Source organism: Staurois parvus, unplaced genomic scaffold, assembly GCF_062004578.1.
Source record: "Staurois parvus isolate SC_StPar_1 unplaced genomic scaffold, SC_StPar_1.0 ptg000126l, whole genome shotgun sequence".
In the NCBI taxonomy this organism is placed as follows: domain Eukaryota; kingdom Metazoa; phylum Chordata; class Amphibia; order Anura; family Ranidae; genus Staurois; species Staurois parvus.
The window spans coordinates 4270363-4294384 of record NW_028317922.1 but is presented as its reverse complement, the minus strand read 5'-3'; the positions used below and the strand labels follow the sequence as shown (position 1 = coordinate 4294384).

Sequence of the window (24022 nt, the reverse complement as noted above, 5' to 3'; positions counted from 1 at the left end):
TTTATTTCTTTGTTAAGATGTTTTTTTTTATATTACACTATGACCAAAGTATTATAATGTTACCATAGTAACATTGTACTACTTTGGGGAAGTGATCAGTATTTTATTTTATTTTTTACACAATTTGCTTATAGCAAAGAATTTCAGATCAGGCTTTAGGGGAAAGTAAGATGTGGACACGCCTAAATCATCTTACTGTGCAAACTACGTGTGGCATTCAAGTCAAACCAGGACTTTTAAATTTACAGGTATAAAAAGGGATGCCAGGGTGGCGGTACTACACACAGTAGTAATTGGCAAGTGTGTCCTATTACTTTGACACAGTTGGCCAGCTTAAACATGTATTGCAATATGTGTGAACCAAATATCCCTATTTGTTGCATAGTTTGCTTGAAAGGGTATATACCAGTGTGCAGAGGGTCCTCAGAATTTCTAGTGTTAATATGTGGTTACACCCCTTTAGCACATGATGGATAAATGCATGTACTAGCTATTGGGATTTGAGCACAGGTATCTCTTGTTTGTTGTATGTGGGTCAGTAGCCAGACCTAAGCCTCTCAGGTATATAGCAGTGTGCAGAGGGTCCTTCAGAATTTCTACTATTACTAATAGGCGACGCACATGTCTCAGGCCAGTCAAGAGATCATTAATCAAGATGGCAGATAACAGTGTTAGTGTGTGCATGGAGCAGCGTGTGGTGATGAAGTTTCTTGTGAATGAAGGCATAAAACCCACGGATATCTACAGAAGACTTCAAGCACAGTATGGTGATGAGACGCTCAGCGGCAGTAAGACGTTTGAAAGGTGTAAACGTTTCAAAGATGGTCTTAGGTCCATTAGTGACGATCCAGGCTGTGGTGTTTCCCAGCTCACAGCAATCATTCCTGTGAACATTCAGTGCGTGGAATGCTTGATACTGGATAATTGACGCATAACCGCACAAGAGACAAATCTTTCTGTGGGCAGCATTTCAGCACTGATGACGAAGTGAAGGTGGCTGTTCTAGGATGGTTCAGGCATGCTGCCAAATCTTTCTATGCTGAAACTTTCCAGTCATTAGTTATATACTGGGATAAATGCATAAATGTAGCAGGGGAGTACGTAGAAAAATAAATGCAGTTTGCACTCCTTGACATTTGTGCTTTTATTATATAAACTCAAAAGTCCCTGTTTGACTTGAACGCCACTCGTATAGGCCAGAATCCTTCAACAATGAATCTATGCTACCCACTTTACATCACTGTACACTGCATATGCCACTACCTTATTACACTTTAAAGCAAACCTCTGGTTTCTGTGCCCCTTTCCACAAGGTCCTCTAAACAGTATGTTATGCTTTTTTAAATTATATACTTACCTTTATTCTGTTGTCTTCTGGCTGGTCACTGGACATGCTGGATCTTCTTCCTTGATGGTCTTCTCCTGGTGGTGGGTGGTCCGGAATAATGCAGAGAGTGGTGGTGACATGAAGACATAAGCACCAATCTCTGCATCAATACACTTTGGGGTCTATTTATAAAACATTCATTGCACAAATGTCAGAAGCATTCCTGCAAGCTGAACAAAATGTCACCATAATTCTTGTAGGAGATTAGTTCCTGTGTCAGTACCATCTAATAGCCAAAATGCAGTATACATTTCTCATTGAAGTATTTCAAGCTTCAGTCTTCACATAGGTGTGTGGCATGAAGTGTTTTAGAACATTTCCTAATAAGTAACATCCATAATTAGGATTGTCCTTTCAGAAGGGAAGACTGCTTCTGACCATCTTTATTATGTCTTGGCAATAGACTGGATGACAATGAGGGAATCATCACTGTCTACCAAAGTTTGCCTTATATGTAGCTAAGCAATCAGCATATATGAATTTTCAATTACTGGTGAACTTATTATATATCATATACATGAGAGAATATAGATTTGAGAATGATGACAAAATTTCCTTCGGGGTCTATGGGGTAGATTTATAAAAAATATGAAGAGCTTTTCATCCAGTGAAACTGCATGTACATTTTGTTCTGTGCAAATGGAGGAAAATATTTCATGTTAGATTATTTTCTCTCTAGGTTGATAGTTATTCATAGAGTGCAGAGAATGGAGTGAATCAGTTAAATACCTCATTATGGCCACTAGATGGAGCTGAGAATCCCAGGCAACAAATACGTGTTTACTATGATTGTCCGCTTCATAATATGGTATCTGCCTGATTCACTATTCTCTATGAACAAATCCCATTCAGCTTGGAGAGAAAATAGCCTAATAACATTCAACTTTGAACCCATTGCACAGATGTACATGCAGTTTCACAGTACATCCTTGATGAAAACCTGTTCCAGAGCGCTCTGGACCTTGGACTGGGGCAACGGTTCATCTTTCAACAGATTGCCAACCCTAAGCACACAGCCCACATAACAAAGGAGTGGCTACAGGCCAACTCTTGTGAATGTCCTGGAGTGGCCCAATCAGAGCCCAGACTTGAACCCGATTGAACATCTCTGGAGAGATCTACAAATGGCTGTACACCGACTCTCCCCATCCAACCTAATGAGAGGTACTGCAAAGAAGAATGGGAGAAATTGCCCAAAAATAGGTGTGCCAAGCTTGTAGCATCATACTCAAAACAACTTGAGGCTGTAATTGGTGCTAAAGGTGCTCCAACAAATGATTGAGCTAAGGCTGTGGACACTTATGTACTGTACATGTGGTTTTTTTCGTTTTCTATTTTTAGTAAATTGCAAAGATTTCAAAACTAACTTCTTTCACGTTGTCATTATGGGGTATTTGTAGAATGTTGAGGGAAAAAAATTAATTTAATCAATTTTGGAATAAGGCTGTAACATAAAATGTTGCAAAATTTAAGCACTGTGAATACTTTCTGGATGCACTGTGTATATGGTATGTATGTGTGTTTTTTGTTTTGTTTTTTTTTCACTAGAAAGGTAAAAACGATAACTGTAACTAATGTTAAAATGTTGCATGCTTGTCTTTTTTGGCTCAGTATTATCAAAACTATGCTCATCCCATGGCCATAGAACCTTATAAGTGTTGGGTACCTTTTTCTTTCATTCTGTCATAGATCTGGCTGAATGCTACTGTATCCATATAGCAAAGCTATGAGTTGCAGGTATTTGACAGTATTAGCAGTCACTTAATTTCTGGTACTGCAGAAAATCTCAACTGATCTTGTGAGGTCAGAACTCCTGAAACAGCAATGCACTCTATGGCTTAGGCTCCCATACACAAAGTTCCCCTTTGGGGGCACCCAGTTAGTGTTTTTTTTATGTAATCTTTATTTTAAAACAAGGAAAAACATGCATACGGGTTTGATTTACAGTTGCATCATGGCTAACACTAACTTCCATATAGTGGAAAACAAGAATCTCCATCTGCCTAAACGCCATGTGCAATAAAGTGTAAGCATGACAATAAAACAAACAAAAATAATTTAAAATAATAAAACGGGAAGGAAAATACAAAACTCCCATCAACCGCTCTGGTAGATAAGGAATCTATCGCCGGGGCTAGCTCACAGGTCCAACTCAAATGCGGACACACTAGGGTTGAAATTTAGATGGCGTATAGCTTCAGGTAGTCAGGGGCTTACATAAAGGTACTCTGGGAGCGAGTGGTGTTTGGGGGTTCCAAAACCCCTACCCCTTAGGTCCTGACAAGGACTTTGAAGACCCAGAGGTGTAGTGAATCTATATAGTCCAGATGGAGTAAGACTTACTATAGCGGTCTTTGCATGTAACCATCCATTCCTCCGCCTCCATTACGGTGTTAACCAGTTTAATCCACTCAGCATGAGTAGGGATCTGGGGCTTTTTCCAATACATTGGAATCTGGCGGCGTGCTGCATTCAGAAGATGTGGAACAACACTTTTCTTATGGAGGCTAAGAGGGATGGAAGTCACATGGAGCAAGAAATGCAGAGGGGAATCAGAAATGTCAATATCGAGAATTGTTTTATTTTGGGCTCTGATATCTTGCCAAAAAGGGGCGCAGCTTGGGGTGCTCTCACCAAATATGGAGGCAGGTACTGCGGCCGCCACAGTCTCACCAGCAGAGGTTGGATAAAGTGGGGTATATCTTGGCATTTTTGGAGGGGACTTGATACCATTGAGTGAGCAGTTTAAACCATTTTCTTGCATTTTTGTATCAACCGAGCTGGTATGAGTCAAATGGTATAGGTCAGTGGTCGGCAAGCCACGGCTCGCGAGCCACATGCGGCTCTTCACACACTTTAATACGGCTCTTCTGTGTGCCGGGCGCCCGCTCCCCTCCCTCCTCTCGGGTGGCCGCCCCAAAAGTCAGGACTCTGCAGCTAGCCCAGCAATGGGCAAACTACAGCCCGGCGGACCTTTTAATCCGGCCCGCGGAGCGTGGCAAACATTGGCTGTCAGGATGTAGGCGGGGCAGCGTGACGAACTCCTCTCCTCTCACAGTCCGCCCTGAAGACCGGAACGGCACGGGAACACGGCGAGAGGAACGCGCAGAGCAAAGGTAAGTGAATTGACACAATATGGGGAATGAATTACTATAGGGGGGATGAATTACTATATGGGGGATGAATTACTATGGGGGATGAATTACTATATGGGGGATGAATTACTATATGGGGGATGAATTACTATAGGGGGGATGAATTACTATATGGGGGATGAATTACTATGGGGGATGAATTACTATATGGGGGATGAATTACTATGGGGGATGAATTACTATATGGGGGATGAATTACTATGGGGGATGAATTACTATGGGGGATGAATTACTATGGGGGGATGAATTACTATATGGGGGATGAATTACTATATGGGGGATGAATTACTATGGGGGATGAATTACTATATGGGGGATGAATTACTATATGGGGGATGAATTACTATGGGGGATGAATTACTATATGGGGGATGAATTACTATGGGGGATGAATTACTATATGGGGGATGAATTACTATATGGGGGATGAATTACTATAGGGGATGAATTACTATGGGGGATGAATTACTATATGGGGGATGAATTACTATGGGGGATGAATTACTATATGGGGGATGAATTACTATGGGGGATGAATTACTATATGGGGGATGAATTACTATATGGGGGATGAATTACTATGGGGGATGAATTACTATGGGGGATGAATTACTATATGGGGGATGTATTTTCAGTTTTAAAAATGTGGCTCTCAAAATAAATTTCAATCGTGGTTTTGGCGAGATTTGGCTCAGTTGAAAAAAAAGGTTGCCCACCACTGGTATAGGTGATCAAGTTGTGTGTCAGAGAAGCGGTGCTGCAGATCTCTCTTCCACTCTTGCATAAACAATGGTTTCCCAACTGGGTCATCTGACTGAAGATGCCTGTACAGTATTGAGAGTGAGTGACAGATTGGGGCAGCCATGGAGCATGGGCCAAGTTATGGCTGGCCAAGCATTTCTCCAGAGGAACCGAAAGTTTATCCTTAAGGTGGTGGTGCCATTCCATAATCCTCTGTAGCACCACTGCCTCATAGTAGTGGTGAATGGCAGGGATTCCCCTGACTACCCATTTGCTTAGGGCGCTTAAAAATGTGAATGCCAAACGGCATTCACTTTCCATTGTAGACCCTTTCATGTATCTGGGCATCATTGTATTCATGGTGTTTGAATCAGAGAAAGTATGCTCTTCTAGCGGTAGCAGTGAGTACCAGTAGGTGGAAGCTGATGTTCCCCCATTCTGTTGCTAGGACATTGCTATGGTACTCCAATGGTTGATGCCCTCTTCTGTCATCACAAGAGCATGCTTTTCCAGATTCCACATTCTCTCGTGTTTCCATGGTGCTGTGCTCAGCAGCAAGAGAGCAGGGATGGTGGAGGCAAGCATCAACAGCTGGAGGGCCACAGCAACATCCTAGCGACAGGACAGGGAAATGCCAGCTATGGGGGTTTTTCAAGCAGGCTTTTGAGTTCCACTTGTTGATGCTTGCCTCTGCCATCACAAGTGCAGATATTTGCCAGCACAAAACGGATCTTTAAGTTGTCCGAATACGGCTTTATTGAAGTATGATCACATCACAAACAGAGTGCAATGTTTCAGAGTCACGCAGGACCTCACACTTCAAGCATGTGATAATCAGCACAAGAACCCAGCCCCCCCCCCCCCAACAGTGTTCCCTCATCCCACTTCTTAATTATTTATGGATAGATGGAGAACTCTTGCCAAATTGAGTCTTTACCCCAAGTGAAATATGTCTAGCTTCACCACTGAATGGTGCACTGGAGTAAATGGGTCCTTACTCTATAATAAATCAGGATTTTGCTTTCCACCAACTGAGTGCTGGGAGCATAGGAGAAAAAAAGTAACAAGCATCAAGAACAAGGTGCCTTGCATATGGTGCTAGAAAGGCCAGATGTCAAGGAATCCTTCTTTTGAGTGCATAATCTGGACATTGAGCCAGATCAAAACTGATTTAGAAATAAGGTTATTTTCTGCCACGATGCAAGTTATACTAGAACTACAATGCAAACAGTATGGGGATGTAACCAGTAGAATACAAACGAAGAGTGAAAATAAATTAAATTAATACATTTTATTAACTTTAAAAGAAGAACCTAGATTGTAAGCTCCAAGGAGAAGGGCCCTCCTATCCCTCTTGTATTGTTGCTGTATTGTCTCCCGTTACATTGTAAAGCGCTGAGCAAACTGTTGGCGCTATATAAATCCTGTATAATAATATAATAATAAGAACAAATAAGAATCTTTTATTCTAATCCTATGTATTAAAATTTATCTGGGCATTATCATTTCCTCTAACAATTACATATTATATGCCCTTATTTTGTTTCTCAAAATACTGTACATTACAGTATTCTATTCTATATTACTGTATATATATTATATAGCACCCACACTGCTTCCATCTCCCCACTACGGCTCTTACCACCTCCTCCTAATACTCCACTCTCCCACCGACCCACACGCCACCACTGACAGACTCACACACTCCTGCACATCCCGCTCCCATGCCACCTTTCTCACCCTTCTTCTCCTAACCGCCGGTGACATCTCCCCAAACCCTGGTCCCTCACCACTTCACTCACCCACTAGGCACCCTCCTACTTCCACAAACTGCCGCAACCCCCTCAACCTAATACCTGTCCCCTTACTCCCCACAACCACCCCTCCATTCTCGTGTGCACTCCTGAACGCCCGATTGGTTTGGAACAAGCTCACCGCCATCCATGACCTCTTTATCTCCCGCTCCCTCAACCTCTTAGCGATCACCGAAACCTGGATCCAAGCCACTGACTCCACCTCCCCTGAGGCACTCTCCTATGGAGCTCTTGTCTGGAACCATTCACCTAGACCGTGCGGTCGTAGAGGTGGTCAGGTCGGCATGCTCTTGTCACCACTGAAAACTTTCCAGGTCCTCCCAAACCCCCCCCTCTCTCTCCGTCTCCTCCTTTGAGGCCCACTGCATCCAGCTATTCTCTCCTACCCCCCTGAGGATTGCAGTAATCTATCGGCCTCCTGGACCCGTATCCCGCTTCTTCGACGATTTATCCGCCTGGTCACCCTTCTTCCTCTCCTCGGAGCTACCCACCATCATCCTTGGAGACTTCAATGTCCCCATCAACATCAATAACCCTGCTACATCCCAGCTGCTCCACCTCACCTCTTTTTTTGCACTCACACAGTGTACACAGTCCTCCACCCACTCCGACAGGAACACCCTGGACCTTGTTTTCTCTCATCTCTGCACCCCCCACTACCTCACAAACACCCCTTTTCCTCTCTCTGACCACAACCTCATTACATTCTCCATCTCCCCATCCTCAAACCCCCCCCCCAAACATCAAACCATCACCAGTGTCAGGAATGGACTGGCCAGCAATAGTGGGACTCAGCTGCCTTATGAGCTGCAGTACCAGGGCTGGCCAGCGGGTGCTCCCAGCAATCAGAGACTCAACCTTGCAGCCAGTCAAACACCTGGAACTAATTATACTGGTGTATTTAAGGGACATTCAGACCTGCAGACTCTGCCTTGGTGTTGTGTTTCTCTTGGGCCCTGTATCCTGTTCCTGCTCTCTGTTCCTGTCTGATTCTCTGCTGACCCTGCTCTGATCCCTGGCTTGTCTGACCATTCTCCTCTGCCTGACCCTCTGTACCACGCTGCCCGCTACCTGCTGAACCTGGCCTGTGACCCCGACCATTCTCCGCTTGCTCCCCCTGTACCTACCTGCCCGACTGATATTGACCCGGCCTGCCTGACGACGCTTGCATTGTATGTACTGTTATCTGTGGGTGGTTGGTTGGTTTGTTTGCACTGTGTTATGTTTTAGTATTGCACTGCGTTTATGTTTGTATGGTTAGTGTTAATAAATTACATTGTTTATAACATATCTGAAGTCTGCGTTTCCCTGCGTCAGTCACACACCTCTGGTCATACCCGGGAGCCCTGACATTACACCAAGGCCAATCCTGACCAGAAGTGGCTGCACAGGGAAGCCATCTTGGCTTGTTGATGGGAAGGATGGATCTGGATGAGGTTGCGTATTTATCTCTGCTAGTGTTTGATGACAGGGAGTATGCTTATCAAACTCTGAAGGAGTATACCCGGGATGAACTGCTAGAATGTATACGGCTCGCTCATGTTCTAGTAGATCAGGGCACAGAGTTCTCTGAGGTGCAGCCTTTGATTGAGGTTTGTGCTGAGTTGGTTTCATCTGGTACCCCCGAATGCAGGGATGAATTTTTGCCACCATTTAGTGCAGACCAGGTAGAGTCCCTGGTGTGGTTATTAGAGGATGATGTGGGTTACTTTCTGGAGCGTTATTCCACATGTTCACCACAGACACTAAGAGATTGTATAAATGCAGTGCAGTCTTTGGTCAGACAGGCTTTGTGTAAGCTCAGCTTTGTTCAACCCATACTGCAGACATGGACAGATTTGTTGCACCCAGCCTCAGTCAGCTTACAAAAACCCAGTCCTGCTTCTAAGCTATTTCCTCAAAACTCTATTCCTGCATTCCCAACAGCTCCTCCTGCCCTGCTATCTACCGCATGTCAGTACCCTGTTCCCACTCGCTGCACCTATCCTGCCTTTAACCCTGTAAAAAAGCCCTCTGTAGCAACTGCTCCCTCTCCTGTTCCATCCTCCAGCTCTTCTCTGTCTCCAGCTGCTCCATTCGTTTGCAGACCTGCGTTTACTTGCAGTGCTCCAGTAGTTAAAACCAGAAAAAAGCGAAAATTCTTTCCAACCAATACCATCCTGCCAGTATCCAAACCGGTGAACCTGCCTTCCGTGGTTCAGCCTGAAGCCTCTACTCAGCCTGAATCCTCTACTCAGCCTGATGCCTGTACTCAGCCTGATGCCTGTACGCAGCCTGATGCCTCTACTCGGCCTGATGCCTGTACGCAGCCTGATGCCTCTACTCGGCCTGATGCCTGTACACAGCCTGATGCCTCTCTTCAGCCTGAAGCCTCTACTCGGCCTGATGCCTCTACTCAGCCTGATGCCTCTATTCGGCCTGATGCCTCTACTCGGCCTGAAGCCTCTACTCGGCCTGAAGCCTCTACTCGGCCTGATGCCTCTACTCGGCCTGATGCCTCTACTCGGCCTGAAGCCTCTACTCGGCCTGATGCCTCTATTCGGCCTGATGCCTCTACTCGGCCTGAAGCCTCTACTCGGCCTGAAGCCTCTATTCGGCCTGATGCCTCTACTCGGCCTGAAGCCTCTACTCGACCTGAAGCCTCTACTCAGCCTGAAGCCTCTACTCAGCCGGACGCCGGCATTCAGCCTGATGCCTCTACCCAGCATGATGAACTGATCCAGCCTGACGATCCTATTAGGCCAGTTGACTCGATGCCCGCTGTTGATCCAGATGATCCGGTACCTGATCCGGTGCCCGCTGTCGTGCCAATTGACTCGGAGCCCGCTGTCGTACCTGGTGACTCGGTGCCCACTGCCTTGCCAGATGACGCGGTGCCCGCTGGCGAGCCAAATGACCTGATGCCTGGTGACCCAGTGCCCGCTGTCATACCTGGTGACCCGATGCCCGCTGTCGAGCCAGACGATCCAATGCCTGGTGACCCGGTGCCCACTGCCTTGCCAGATGACGCGGTGCCCGCTGGCAAGCCAAGTGACCTGATGCCTGGTGACCCAGTGCCCGCTGTCATACCTGGTGACCCGATGCCCACTGTCAAGCCAGACAATCCGGTACCTGATGACCCGGTGCCCACTGTCGTGCCTGTTGACTCGGAGCCCACTGCCTTGCCAGATGACGCGGTGCCCGCTGTCGAGCCAAATGACCTGATGCCTGGTGACCCGATGCCCGCTGTCCAGTCAGATGATCCAATGTCTGACCCAGTGCCCGCGGTCATACCAGTTGACTCGGAGCCCACTGCCTTGCCAGATGACGCGGTGCCCGCTGTCGAGCCAAATGACCTGATGCCTGGTGACCCGATGCCCGCTGTCCAGCCAGACGATCCAATGTCTGACCCAGTGCCAGCGGTCATGCCAGTTGACTCGGAGCCCACTGTCGTGCCTGGTGACTCAGTGCCCGCCGCTTCGCCTGGGGGCCTGAGACCTGTCGCTCCGCCTGAGGGCCCGAGACCTATCGCTCCACCTGGGGGTCCGGCGCCCGCCGCTCCGCCTGAGGGCCCGAGACCTGTCGCTCCGCCTGGGGGTCCGGCGCCCGCCGCTCCGCCTGAGGGTTAGAGACCTGTCGCTCTGCCTGGGGGCCCGAGACCTGTCGCTCCGCCTGAGGGCCCGAGACCTGTCGCTCCGCCTGGAGGTCCGGCGCCCGCCGCTCCGCCTGAGGGCCCGAGACCTGTCGCTCCACCTGGGGGTCCGGCGCCCGCCGCTCAGACTGAGGGCCCGAGACCTGTCGCTCCGCCTGGGGGCCCGAGACCTGTCGCTCCGCCTGGGGGCCCGGCGCCCGCCGCCCCGCCTTGGGGCCTGAGACCTGTCGCTCCGCCTGAGGGCCCGAGACCTGTCGCTCCACCTGGGGGTTCGGCGCCCGCCGCTCCGCCTGAGGGCCCGAGACCTGTCGCTCCACCTGGGGGTCCGGCGCCCGCCGCTCCGCCTGAGGGCCCGAGACCTGTCGCTCCATCTGGGGGTCCAGCGCCCGCTGCTCCGCCTGAGGGCCCGAGACCTGTTGCTCCGCCTGGGGGTCCGGCGCCCGCCGCTCCGCCTGGGGGCCCGATGCCTGTCGCCCCGCCTAGGGGCCCAATGCCTGTTGCCCCACCTGGGGGCCCGATGCCTGTTGCCCCTCCTGGGGGCCCGATGCCTGTCACCCCGTCTGGGGGCCCAACGCCTGTCGCCCCGCCTGGGGGCCCGATGCCAGTCGCCCCTCCTGGGGGCCCGGCGCCCGCTGCTCCACCTGGGGGCCCGATGCCGGTCGCCCCGCCTGGGGACCCGATGCCGGTCGCCCCGTCCGGGGGCCCGATGCCTGTTGCCCCGCCCGGGGGCCCGGTGCCTGCTGCTCTGCCCGGGGGCCCGGTGCCTGCTGCTCCGCCCGGGGGCCCACTGCCTGCTGCTCCGCCCGGGGGCCCGCTGCCTGCTGCCCTGCCTTGGGGCCCGGTGCCTGCTGCTCCGCCTGGTGGCCCGCTGCCTGCTGCTTCGCCTGGTAATCCGATGTGCCTCTGCCCGGAGTCCAGCCCGATGTGCCTCTGCCCGGAGTCCAGCCCGATGTGCCTCTGCCCGGAGTCCAGCCCGATGTGCCTCTGCCCGGAGTCCAGCCCGATGTGCCTCTGCCCGGAGTCCAGCCCGATGTGCCTCTGCCCGGAGTCCAGCCCGATGTGCCTCTGCCCGGTGTGCCGCTGCCCGGAGTCCCTCTGCCCGGAGTCCAGCCCGATGTGCCTCTGCCCGAAGTCCAGCCCGATGTGCCTCTGCCTGGAGTCCAGCCCGATGTGCCTCTGCCCGGAGTCCAGCCCGATGTGCCTCTGCCCGGAGTCCAGCCCGATGTGCCTCTGTCCGGTGTGCCGCTGCCCGGAGTGCCTCTGCCCGGAGTCCAGCCCGATGTGCCTCTGCCCGGAGTCCAGCCCGATGTGCCTCTGCCCGAAGTCCTGCCCGATGTGCCTCTGCCCGGTGTGCCGCTGCCCGGAGTCCTGCCCGGTGTGCCAGTCTTTGATATCCCGCCAGTTACCAGACCCGGGCGGTGGAACATTTTGCCCAGCTAGGACTGTTTGGAGCGTCCTGAGGCCGCTCCTTGAGGGGGGGGTACTGTCAGGAATGGACTGGCCAGCAATAGTGGGACTCAGTTGCCTTATGAGCTGCAGTACCAGGGCTGGCCAGCGGGTGCTCCCAGCAATCAGAGACTCAACCTTGCAGCCAGTCAAACACCTGGAACTAATTATACTGGTGTATTTAAGGGACATTCAGACCTGCAGACTCTGCCTTGGTGTTGTGTTTCTCTTGGGCCCTGTATCCTGTTCCTGCTCTCTGTTCCTGTCTGATTCTCTGCTGACCCTGCTCTGATCCCTGGCTTGTCTGACCATTCTCCTCTGCCTGACCCTCTGTACCATGCTGCCCGCTACCTGCTGAACCTGGCCTGTGACCCCGACCATTCTCCGCTTGCTCCCCCTGTACCTACCTGCCCGACTGATATTGACCCGGCCTGCCTGACGACGCTTGCATTGTATGTACTGTTATCTGTGGGTGGTTGGTTGGTTTGTTTGCACTGTGTTATGTTTTAGTATTGCACTGCGTTTATGTTTGTATGGTTAGTGTTAATAAATTACATTGTTTATAACATATCTGAAGTCTGCGTTTCCCTGCGTCAGTCACACACCTCTGGTCATACCCGGGAGCCCTGACAACAAGCCATAACCTCCGCATCCTGAACCCTGCCCCTCTTCACTCTGCAGCTGACTGACTCTACAACAGTATCCTTCTACTGTGCTGCCCTGACCTGGCCACTGCTGCTTATAACAACTCACTATCAGCTGCCCTAGACTCCTTAGCACCCCTAACCACACGTAGCATTAGACCCTGACCGATTCAACCCTGGCAGAACGACCACAGCAAAAATCTTAAACGATGCAGTCATGCACTGGAGGGATTATGGCACAAAACCAGATACCAACAAGCGTTCACCCTATACAAATCTGCCTTCCTCACCTACACCTCCTCCCTCCATGATGCCAAACAAGCCTACTTCATAACCCTCATCAATACCCTCTCCTCCAGTCCTCGCCGGTTCTTCTCTACTTTTAACTAACTACTCTCTCCCCCCCCCCCCCACCTTCACCCAGTACCTCACTCACCGCCCACGAGATTGCCAACCACTTCCAAAACAAGATCGATGCAATTCGTAGGGACATCGCCAATGCTCAGACTTCCACCCGCCTAGCCTCCCTCCCATGCGGTGTGGTTATTAGAGGATGATGTGGGTTACTTTCTGGAGCGTTATTCCACATGTTCACCACAGACACTAAGAGATTGTATAAATGCAGTGCAGTCTTTGGTCAGACAGCCAAAGCTAATGGCCACTACTCAGTGCTCCTACTCCTCGACCTCTCCACGGCCTTCGACACAGTCGACCACCCCCTCCTCCTTAAAAAACTATACACTCTTGGCCTCAGAGAAACCGCTCTCTCCTGGCTCTCCTCCTATCTATCCCAGCGCTCCTTCAGTGTTACCTATAACGCTGCCACCTCCCCCTCTCTCCCCTTCTCTGTTGGGGTCCCCCAAGGCTCTGTCCTCGGGCACCTTCTCTTCTCCATCTACACCTCCTCCCTTGGCCAACTGATACACTCCCACGGCTTCAACTACCACCTCTACGCTGATGACACACAAATCTACCTCTCTACCCCTCGCCTCACCCCTTCAGTCTCCGCCCGAATCACCCACCTGCTGAACGACATATCAGATTGGATGTCACTCCACTTCCTCAAACTAAACCTTTCCAAAACTGAGCTCCTAGTTTTTCCCCCAGCCCGTGCCCCCCCTAACCTCTCCATCACGACCAATAACGCCATCATCAGTCCCTCCCTGCAAGCCAAAGTTCTAGGTGTCACTCTAGACTCCAATCTGTCCTTCCAGCCCCATGTCCAATCGCTGGCAAATTCATGCAGGCTCCACCTCTGCAACATCTCCAAAATACATTCGTTCCTAACCCCAGACACTACTAAACAACTCATTCACTCCCTTATTATCTCATGACTTGACTACTGCATCTCGCTCCTCACCGGCTAACCTCATCACAGACTATCCCCGCTACAGTCTATCCTGAACTCTGCGGCCAGACTCATCCACCTTACCAACTGCTCCGTATCCGCCACCCCCCTCTGTCAGTCCCTCCACTGGCTTCCGATTGCCCAACGCATAAAATTCAAACTTCTAACATTGACATACAAAGCTATTCATAATACTGCCCCAAACTACCTCACCGACTTGATATCCAAATACCACCCAAAACGTACTCTTTGCTCCTCACAAGACCTCCTACTCTCTAGCTCCCTGGTCTCCTCCTCCCATGCCCGACTCCAGGACTTCTCCAGGTCTTCCCCCATCCTCTGGTGCTCACTACCCCAATCCATCAAACTGTCACCTACCTTCCTCACCTTTAGGCGCACCCTGAAAACCCATCTCTTCAGAGAAGCCTACCCTGCCTTCACCTAACTGCTGATCTCCTCCACTCCTCCTACCACTCCATCCCCCACAGCCATTTCCTCCTGTACTACTATCCCCTCCCTCCTAGATTGTAAGCTCCAAGGAGCAGGGCCCTCAAACCCCTCGTGTATTGTATTGTCTCATGTACTGTCTCCCAGTATAATGTACAGCGCTGAGAAAACTTTTTATATAAATACTGTATAATAATATTAATAATAATATTATCCTGTAATCACCAATCTTCTACTTTCCCTACTCCAAAAAATTTAATTTGCCTTTTTATGAATTCATATGGAATGCTCAAGTATTAAATAAAACACTTTAAAACGACAAGCTCGCAACCCTTCCAATGGAACAATGTTGGCTGTAATAGATGGGAATCAAAACTATCACCCCAAATAACATGCTGCAATATAGCAAATACTTATAGGGAAATATATAAAATATAAATAGCTGCTATTAGGGAGCAACAGGTAGTGCCTTAGACAGACTAATGATGCGGAGGTCCTCTCTGATACGCGTTCCTGAATGAGCACTGCAGCTGACATCACACCAAAGGATGGGACTTTGTTGGATGGAGCTTGGCTGCTGTCATCTTCCTAGTGGGACTTTCCTTCTCCACACACTAAAGCAGTTCAATATCACCTACTGTCTTCTCTGGCCAGGGCTTACAGACTGCTGCAGGAGACTGGTTTCTCTGTATAGCAATTTAATAAATCCATCTATTGCTACTTTACTATAATATTGGCTCCTGTTTGTTTCTGCTTGTATCTTTACAAGTATTATACAGCAGCACAACTTTTCTAATTAGTCCATTTGTTTCAGAAAAATAGTGTACATTTGGCACAGCTGTTACATTTCACCTCCCCACATAGACCCATAGGCTTTGAAGCTCAACAGCCAGGCAACTAGTATTCTTCAATGGAGATCAGCAATAGCAACCCCCATATTTCTTAGTAAAGCTGGTCATGGACTATTAGAACTTTGTTAGAAAAAATTTGATTTTGGAATGTTCATTCAATTTTTCAATAGGTAATGACGTCAAACTGATAATTATTTTTGACTCTAGTGTAAAAATTGAAGGGCAGGGTGGACATTTTTTTTTTCAAGCTACAAAATTCTAACCATGAATGTGGTTTTCATTTTGCAAATTCTATTCATTCAAAAATAAAATTTTTAAAAGCAAACAATCCTGTTCAAACATCATTTGTCAAGTCTCTGATGGGATTGTCAAATGGAATGACAAGATTTTTTGCATTAACATTCATAAGAAAATCTACTAGGGTATGGCCAGCTTAAGGTTTTCCTGCTAGTATCAGGAGCAATTTAAAATTGATCAGGAGCAAATGAAAATAATAATAAAGAGAATGATAAAAAATAACAATCCATAATAAAATAAAACTTCAGATCAGTACATATTACATACAATAACATAATGATGGCATGGCTAAAAATATTTTTGTTGGAGAAGTAGACATTACTAGAAAATGACTGTGAGATACTATTGTAAATACATTCAAAATAACAAATCCATTTTAGTAATTTGAAACTATATTATGCCAACCAAAAGAGAGAGATAGGGTAAAACCTATTCTATTCACACAAAATTAAAAATATAATTCGACTGGTCCAAGAACAAAGGCAAAAAGGGTCCAATAAACGGAACATTGGACTGCCACTGGGACATCACAAAAGTGGCATATTTGCCTCTAGTATAAACACTTGCATTGATATGCAATACACCTTTCACCTAATACACCTTTCACACAATAAACTCCTCCTGCTTTGTGGGGTTGATTTTCTAAAGCTGAATGCTCATTTGCAAAATAAAAGTTGATGAACAATTTGAACTTGTGTTCAGTTTGAATACTTAGCCATATATGGGAAAAGTAAGAAAAACAGAAGTAGATTGTTGCTTCTCCTTTTTTACTAAACACTTTGCAAAAGTAAAAATTCACGCTGTAAAATTAATAGTGGCAGTTTATTAAATAAGCCTCAAAGTGCAGCAGAATGTGTGGCTGGAAACATACACTGACGTGCCTTACTCCAATAATTAGCTATATAAAGATTAACGCACACATGAACTTACCAGACCTACAAAGAGATTTCTGACTTGTCTGTGTGATTGAATTCTGAGCATGCTATTCCGCTTAGTTCAACTGTACCAGCCTCGACTGACGTTTCCAGTACAACCACTGGGAGGGCCAGAAGCTAACTTTGTGTCATACTAGGAACACAGAAGTATTTTTAACATGAGCAGAGTGGGAGGCGAGACGCACATGCTAGGCAGATAACAGGTGGGCACACTTTGTAGGGCTCAGACCTGGCACTGGGAGCACTGCATGCCATATAGCAATACACAACTATTATAAGAAATAAGAGGGATTGTTACCGTTCTCTGTATTGAAGAATGAAATAAACCTACGGTCCCTACGGTTGAATGATGCCAGTTTGCATCGTGCTTTCAGCAGTGTTGCATACTATGAAATATATCCTCTTACAAAACAATTTACATATGTTTCCTGTGAGGGGGCTAGTACTTGAAAGCCCTACTCACAAAGAGGAAGAATACATTGCTATCTATTTGTAATGTAGAACAAAGTACCTTTTTAATTCACCCTTGTTTTTGGGAGGGTTTTAGACCTTTTATAAGAAAAACATTTTGCCACAGTAAATTTTAAAATATTTACAATAAAACAGTACTGCAAAAAAAAAATCTGTGCAGTTAGTGCATGCATTTTTCAGTGGATTTGTGTACAAGAATAGAAAAAGTGAACTTTTTTTTTTTATGATCTGATTTTCAGATTTCTGGCTTATGCAAGGTAGAGAAGAAACATTTTAGATAGAGATTTTCTATGCAGCAAGTGCACCCACGCAAGCATTTTGTCTTTTGGTGCAGTTTATTTATCTGCTGCATTGAAAATCTCTGCATTAAAACCTTTATGAAAATGCATGTCAAGTAAAAAAAATCCTATTTACTGTTAAGGTTATAATTCACCATTTTTATGGACTGAAAATCAGTGTACTTTTGAAAACGGAATATTCTGCATTTGTGCACGTTAAAGCTACCATGTCATCACAAAAAAACTTAAAAGCGACAGCACCCTGTGAAAGAAGGGTTATACTTGCTCATCTTATTGGCAGGATGTTAATTCTTCACTCTCTTCCAGAAATTCAGTGTCAATACTATCTGACATCATCCCCGTGGTTCATACCACCATGCCCAAGCCCACTACAGTACACAGAAATGACATAGGGATTAGCTGTAGGAACAACAAAATCCAGCAGGGAACAGGCTGTCTGACACATTTTGGATAGCAGCAGCACCTAAAGCTCTTCAAGTATAAGTACTGTATATAAAGCTCCAGGTTTGCTATCCTATTGACATGAAGTTTAAAGTGGTTCCTTCAAGGTTTTTAAAGTCTAGATTGAAAAGAATTTAACTGACAAAATCCAGATCAGTGAAATCAACATGATGCACATGATGCTTCCTTTCAGCAATGCATGGGTGGAAACAGACCTATTAGATACAACAGTGTGATAAAACTTATGTAAATGTTCAACAAGCATGAATGTGTGAGTCCATAGCATGAATATGTGGTATGTCCATGCATGGCAAAACAACATGTTCACTGTAAAATCCAAAAAGAGGGAACCTTCAAAAACAAGAGGCTGTTAAGGCACTGTGCTAAAAAAACAAAACATGAATTGCATCTAAAATTACATTTAATAAAGTACATTAAAATGGTGGACCATCTGTTCCACCAATTAGTAAATGCTTTTATAAAACATAACCAACAAATCACATAGTAAGATTTGACGATTCCATATCCCGCTGTTAACTATGACACGTTTCGCAGTCCATCTGCTTCTTCAAAGGCTTTGTGGGGGTCATCTAAAAAGACATACATAATTTTACAATAACGGATATTACAACCATTAATTCACATTTCATAAATAATTTGTTGAAACTCTTACCACAATGTTCACTTAAATAACAAGATTTTGTTTTTAGACTTATTTTCCTTTATTTCACCTGGTGATCCAGCCAGTAACACACCTCCTGTCTTAAAGTGTCTGCATTGTGGATGAAGTAGTAAAGCAGGCGCCTTTTGATAGCAGCATTGTCAGTATGGGGACAGGGTAATGCTAGACTAGCAGATTTAGATGGAGTTAGCTTATAAAGTGTTAGCTGGAAGCCAGCTTCAATTTGTTAGTTGTTTTCCTTTTGGGATGAAGATTTTTCATAAATTAAAACTGACCATTGTATATGTAGCACCCTCCTAGTTGGCTAGGGTGAGCTAGATTCTATTTGTTAGGGATGAGTAGCAGCCTGGGTGTAATAGGTAGCAGGGGTCAAATTTTGGTCACAGCTGAGAGGCTCTTCAGACCAGCCCTCTGGAATTGCCCCGTTTTAGAACTTTGAAGAAAGGTCTGTAAGCAGTGGGTGGATCTGAGAAGTGGCTGGCCTGTACTCTTAAAGGATCCAGGCCAATCCCCAACAGGAGGCTTGGCAAGGAGGTAGAACAATCTTTAAGAGTAACTGAGCATGCTCAGCTGCAGGAGAGTGAGAAAGGAGTCAGGTGGAAGATGTGAGAGAGGGTGAGATGCAGGAGCCTGTGAGGGGGCCCAGATGGGAGAGGGGCTCACCTCCAGGCAGAGGGACCTTGGAAGGAGGAAAGCTTGGGACTTCACCAGCCACCTGGGAGAGAACCACCTGTGTGGCAGGGAAGGAGCTACTCAGCTAGAAGGCCTGGTAGCAGCCACCAACCCGCTGGTGACACAGAAGAGGGACCAGGTAAGTAGACCTAAACCCCCTGGGCCAGCAAGGGGAAAGAGGCACTCTGGTGGGAAACTAGATTAGCTTTTTACCCAGGATTGTTCACACTGCAGTGGCAGGCACTGGATCCTCTGCTCAGGGATTCACCCAGTACAGCTGGATGAGGATTCATCTGGGGTCTGGGGCGGTACTGTGGGAGATGCTGCTTAGCTATTCAGTAGAATTTTTGCTATAAAGACTTGTTCATAGTTGTTACTGACACAGTTAGTCTGGCTGAAAAAAGACAAATGTCCATTCAGTTCAACCATAAACAAAAAGGAGTTTGTCCTCTGTTGCCATTGTCTTTGGGCATCCCATACACCCCTCACCCCATCCAAGTTATAATTCCTCTAATAAAACTTTAAAACAAAGCTCAAGGACTGATTACCGTCTCCTGATGCAAGTCTGAAAGAAATATGTTACCTGGCTTTAAAGGACTATAGGGGGACCCAACTTAGGCAGCTCCTAAGGGGGTTGTTCTGTTAGTCGATCCTGCTCAGGTGCTCACACACTGTAGTTAGTAGCAGACATTTTTATTAGGTGCTCATAGCTGCCATTAAACATGTGTATATCCTAAGAACTACAACCAAAGAGAGGAAATAATACAGTTGTACCAGTATCTAAGTAGTGAGACCCCTAGAGGCCATACACAGCATATAACATATTGTTACATCTTATAAATAAAAGAACAATGAAATATAACAAACACAAAATGGTGAAGTAGAACATAGCTATAAGTTAGATATAATCCTTGAGGTGAGCCGGCTTTCTGATTGTTCTGCCAGCTCGCGTAACATATGAGGTTTCTTCACAGAAATCTTGGTGTTCTTCTGATTCTGGCAGTCTATTTTCTGGGACTGTCTCTCTCTGCCTAGAGACCTCCCTATGCTCCTCAGCAGTCCCTGTTTCTTTGTTGCTGGTATTCATAGTCTCATTGCTTTGAGTGTCCATATACTGTTCCCAGGGCCCTGTATCATCTCCTTCTTGTGTTTTTCTCAGATGTCTCCGATTTCTCCTCCATCTTCTTCCTTCCTCTGTTATAATTTCATAGGACCGTGGTCCCAATTTCTGTACAACCTTCGCTTTTTTCCAGTGTTTGTCATATTTGCCTATTGGCTGAATCCGTACATTTTCATTGCTCTGGAGAACAGGTAGATCTTTTGCAGATTTATTATAATAGAAAGCTTGCCTATCTTGATTCTTCGTTAGTTTGGCTTTAACATTGCCCACAAGCTTTGGCTTTAGTAGTTGACCTGCAGTTGGTAAAAGAGTCCTTGTACGTCTACTCATAAGCCGCTGTGCTGGACTGGTGTCTAGGCCTTGTGTGGGTGTGTTTCTGTGGTCCAGTATAAACAGGTATATCTCTGTACCTGCCTGTTTTGCCTTTTGCATGAGTCTTTTGGCTGTTTTTACTGCTGACTCCGCTTTACCATTACTCTGTGGATATCCAGGAGATGATGTCTGGTGCTCAAATTCCCACCTCTCCCTGAATTTTTTGAATTCTTCCGATGTAAATTGAGCAGCGTTGTCAGAGAACACAATATCCGGAATGCCATATCTGGCAAAATGGGCCTTGAGTTTTTTAATTACTGTTTTGGCCCTTGTGTCCTGTAAGTAGTCTATCTCCCAGAAGTTGGAAAAATAGTCCACAGTTACCAGATATTCCTTGTCATTCCACATGAACAGATGTGTTCCTACTTTTGACCATGGTCTGTTTGGAATTGGATGTGGTTGCAATGTCTCTTTCGGTTGCTTATCATTGCACGATGCACATATTTCACACTGTGCTATAAAGTTTTTTATGTGGTCATTCATTCCAGGCCAATAAACATATTCTCGCGCACGACGTAGACATCCTTCTACACCTAAGTGAGTCGAGTGCAATCTTTCTATAATGTCTCTTCTAAGGGATTTTGGTATGACAGCCCTTTCTCCTTTAAAGATGATCCCATGCTGCACAGAGAGTTCATCTCTTATGTGAAAAAATGGAGAAACCTCCATTGGAGCATGCTGCTTGTGTTTTGGCCATCCCTTCAAGATGACAGTCTTTAGGATCTGTAGTTATATCTTCAGCTGTCTCATTCTTTTTGGGGTCACAGTGCTTATCAAATGCTTGCAGTATGTCTGTCAGTGCCATGCTGTCTGTGAGCAGGGTCTTGGCTAGTTCTCTGCCTTTTTCCCCAATCAAGTAATAAAACAACTTTACTTCCCTCTGCTCATCTCTGGGTACCACTGTCAGGTCCACATACAGAGTAAACTCTTCCTTCCAGTGTCTCCATGTCTGTGAGAGATTGGAAGAAGTGACATCCAGTCTCTGAGGGGGTTTCAGGCCACTCTCCATAGTGCAGTCTGATAGGGACTCTGTACTTACAGTTGCTGATTCTCTGTACGGTTCTAGTGTCACACAATCTGTATTTGTAGACAGAAGACTTGCTATTCAGAGGTCCAGTGCCCAGCTGCCACCATGTTCTGTCAGTCGATCCTGCTCAGGTGCTCACACACTGTAGTTAGTAGCAGACATTTTTATTAGGTGCTCATAGCTGCCATTAAACATGTGTATATCCTAAGAACTACAACCAAAGAGAGGCAATAATACAGTTGTACCAGTATCTAAGTAGTGAGACCCCTAGAGGCCATACACAGCATATAACATATTGTTACAGGGGTAGTGCTACATATATACCCCTATCACTGGTGGTTTATCTCAACCCACCGACTGTTACTCTGTCTGGAAAACTTGATATGTTAAAGTAAGCTGAAAAAAACCAGACTTACTGGCTAGATCACTAGGTGAAAATAAAGGCGCCTAAAAAAAGAAAACTAATGCAGCCACCTCATCCAAATTAGCTGCAGGATTGCTTTTACAAGCAGCGGGAGACTATGCACCCCTCCCCCACTGCCTTCCACGGCCTTCTCGGGCAGTTCCGTGCCTTCGGGGGAACCTGTGAATGCAGCCGTTGTTTCTGCCAGCTGACCATAGAGCTGAATGGTGCCAATCATATCTATAGCCTAAGAAATCGGAAGCTATGAGCATTTCATCACTTCAGTTTCGCAGGATATAAACAGCGCCATTTGTAAATTGGGAAAGCATTTGATCACACTGATCTTGGTGAGATTAGATAATGTAAGGGCAGAGGAGATATCTAGAGTCTGATAGACCCCAGATTTCTCAAAAAAGAATATATGACAATGCTCATTGAGGTTTATAAGGGATATTTGCATTCCATACGATAGCATTAAAAGTGATTAAAAAAAACATGAAAGGGACAGTGTAAAAATAATGAGCGTTGACCCTGTGCCGGTATATAAACAGCGGTTGCACCATGCATGTGAAGTATCGCAATGAACATCAGATCAAAGTCAGTAATTCTAGCACTAGACTTCCTCTGTAAATTTAAAATGGTAGCTTGTAAAGGCTTTTAAATTGTTGCCTATGGATATTAAAAATGTATGCAGTTTCTCGCTATTGCACGGAGCATGTGCAGTTTTAAAGCATGTCATGTTTGATATCCATTTACTTGGCATACCATCATCTTTTAAATTATACCAAGTAATTGGCCAATATATTGTGTTTTTGTGCATTAAAAGTAAAAAAGTGTATTTTTTGCAAAAAATCTGCGTTTGAAAAATCGCTGCGCGAGTACTATGTGACATAAAAAATTGCCGCATCCACCATTTTATTCATTAGAGTGTCTGCTTTAAAAAATAATTTCCTAGCAAAAAATACACATTTTTTTCATGGGAACAAAGTGTCAGAAAAGGCTTGGTATTCAGGTGGTTAGAAGAGTTTATGATGTGTGGCATAAACTTCTAATGCTGGGCATATACGACTCCTTTTTGGAAAGTAGACACCGCAAACTATTTGCTGAGAGGCATGTTGAGTCAATTGAAGAATTTTTTTTTTTAAATGACAAATATATATATATATATAATATATTTTTTTTTTTTTTTACAGAAAATTGTCTCTTAAATGATTTATTGCTCACACATGCCATGGGTATATGTGGAATTACTCCCCAAAATATATTCTGCTACTTCTCTGAAGTGTGGGGGTACCACATGTGAGACTTTTTGGCAGTCTACCCAAGTACAGGACCCCAAAATCCAATAAGCTCCTTCAGGCTTTTAAAGGGCTTTATTTCCTCATTACACTTCCAGACTACCTATCACAATTTAGGAGGCCCTGAAATGCCAGGATAGGACCAAACCCCCCAAATGACCCCTTTTTGGAAAGTAGACACCCCAAAGAATTTAATAAGAAGCATGGTGTTTTGCAGATCTCATTTGTTGCCATAAGTTTTTTGAAAATGAAGAAAGAAAACAAAAACATATTTTTTCTTTCCTTTTTTATATTTCAAAACCTTGTGAGAAAAAATGAGATGTGCAAAATACTTACCATGCCTCTTTTTAAATTCCTTGGGGTGTCTACTTTCCAAAAAGGTGTAATTTTGGGGGGGGCGGTTGGTGCTATCCTGGCATTTCAGGGCCTCCAAAACTGATGGGTAGCGAGGAAGTGAAATGAGGAAGTTACGCACCTTCAGCCTGTCAAAGTAGTCATTAGATTTCAGGCTCCTGTATGTGGCTAGGCTCCCAAAAAATCT

General features: G+C 46.0%; 1 protein-coding gene across 2 annotated transcripts in view; it reads right to left on the bottom strand.

Annotated features, from left to right (window-relative positions):
- LOC149467030 (beta-galactoside alpha-2,6-sialyltransferase 1-like) overlaps nucleotides 1-16808 on the bottom strand; it is a 62875-nt gene extending 46067 nt beyond the window's left edge. Inside the window, exon 1 of one of the 2 annotated variants that reach the window (XM_089672368.1) lies at nucleotides 16692-16808. The gene's annotated coding sequence lies outside the window, so the exon portion shown is untranslated. Of the gene's footprint in view, nucleotides 1-1357; nucleotides 1500-16691 lie in introns of those variants that run through there. The other variant, XM_089672367.1, reaches the window with a different exon arrangement.
- Nucleotides 16809-24022: the final 7214 nt, after the last annotated feature.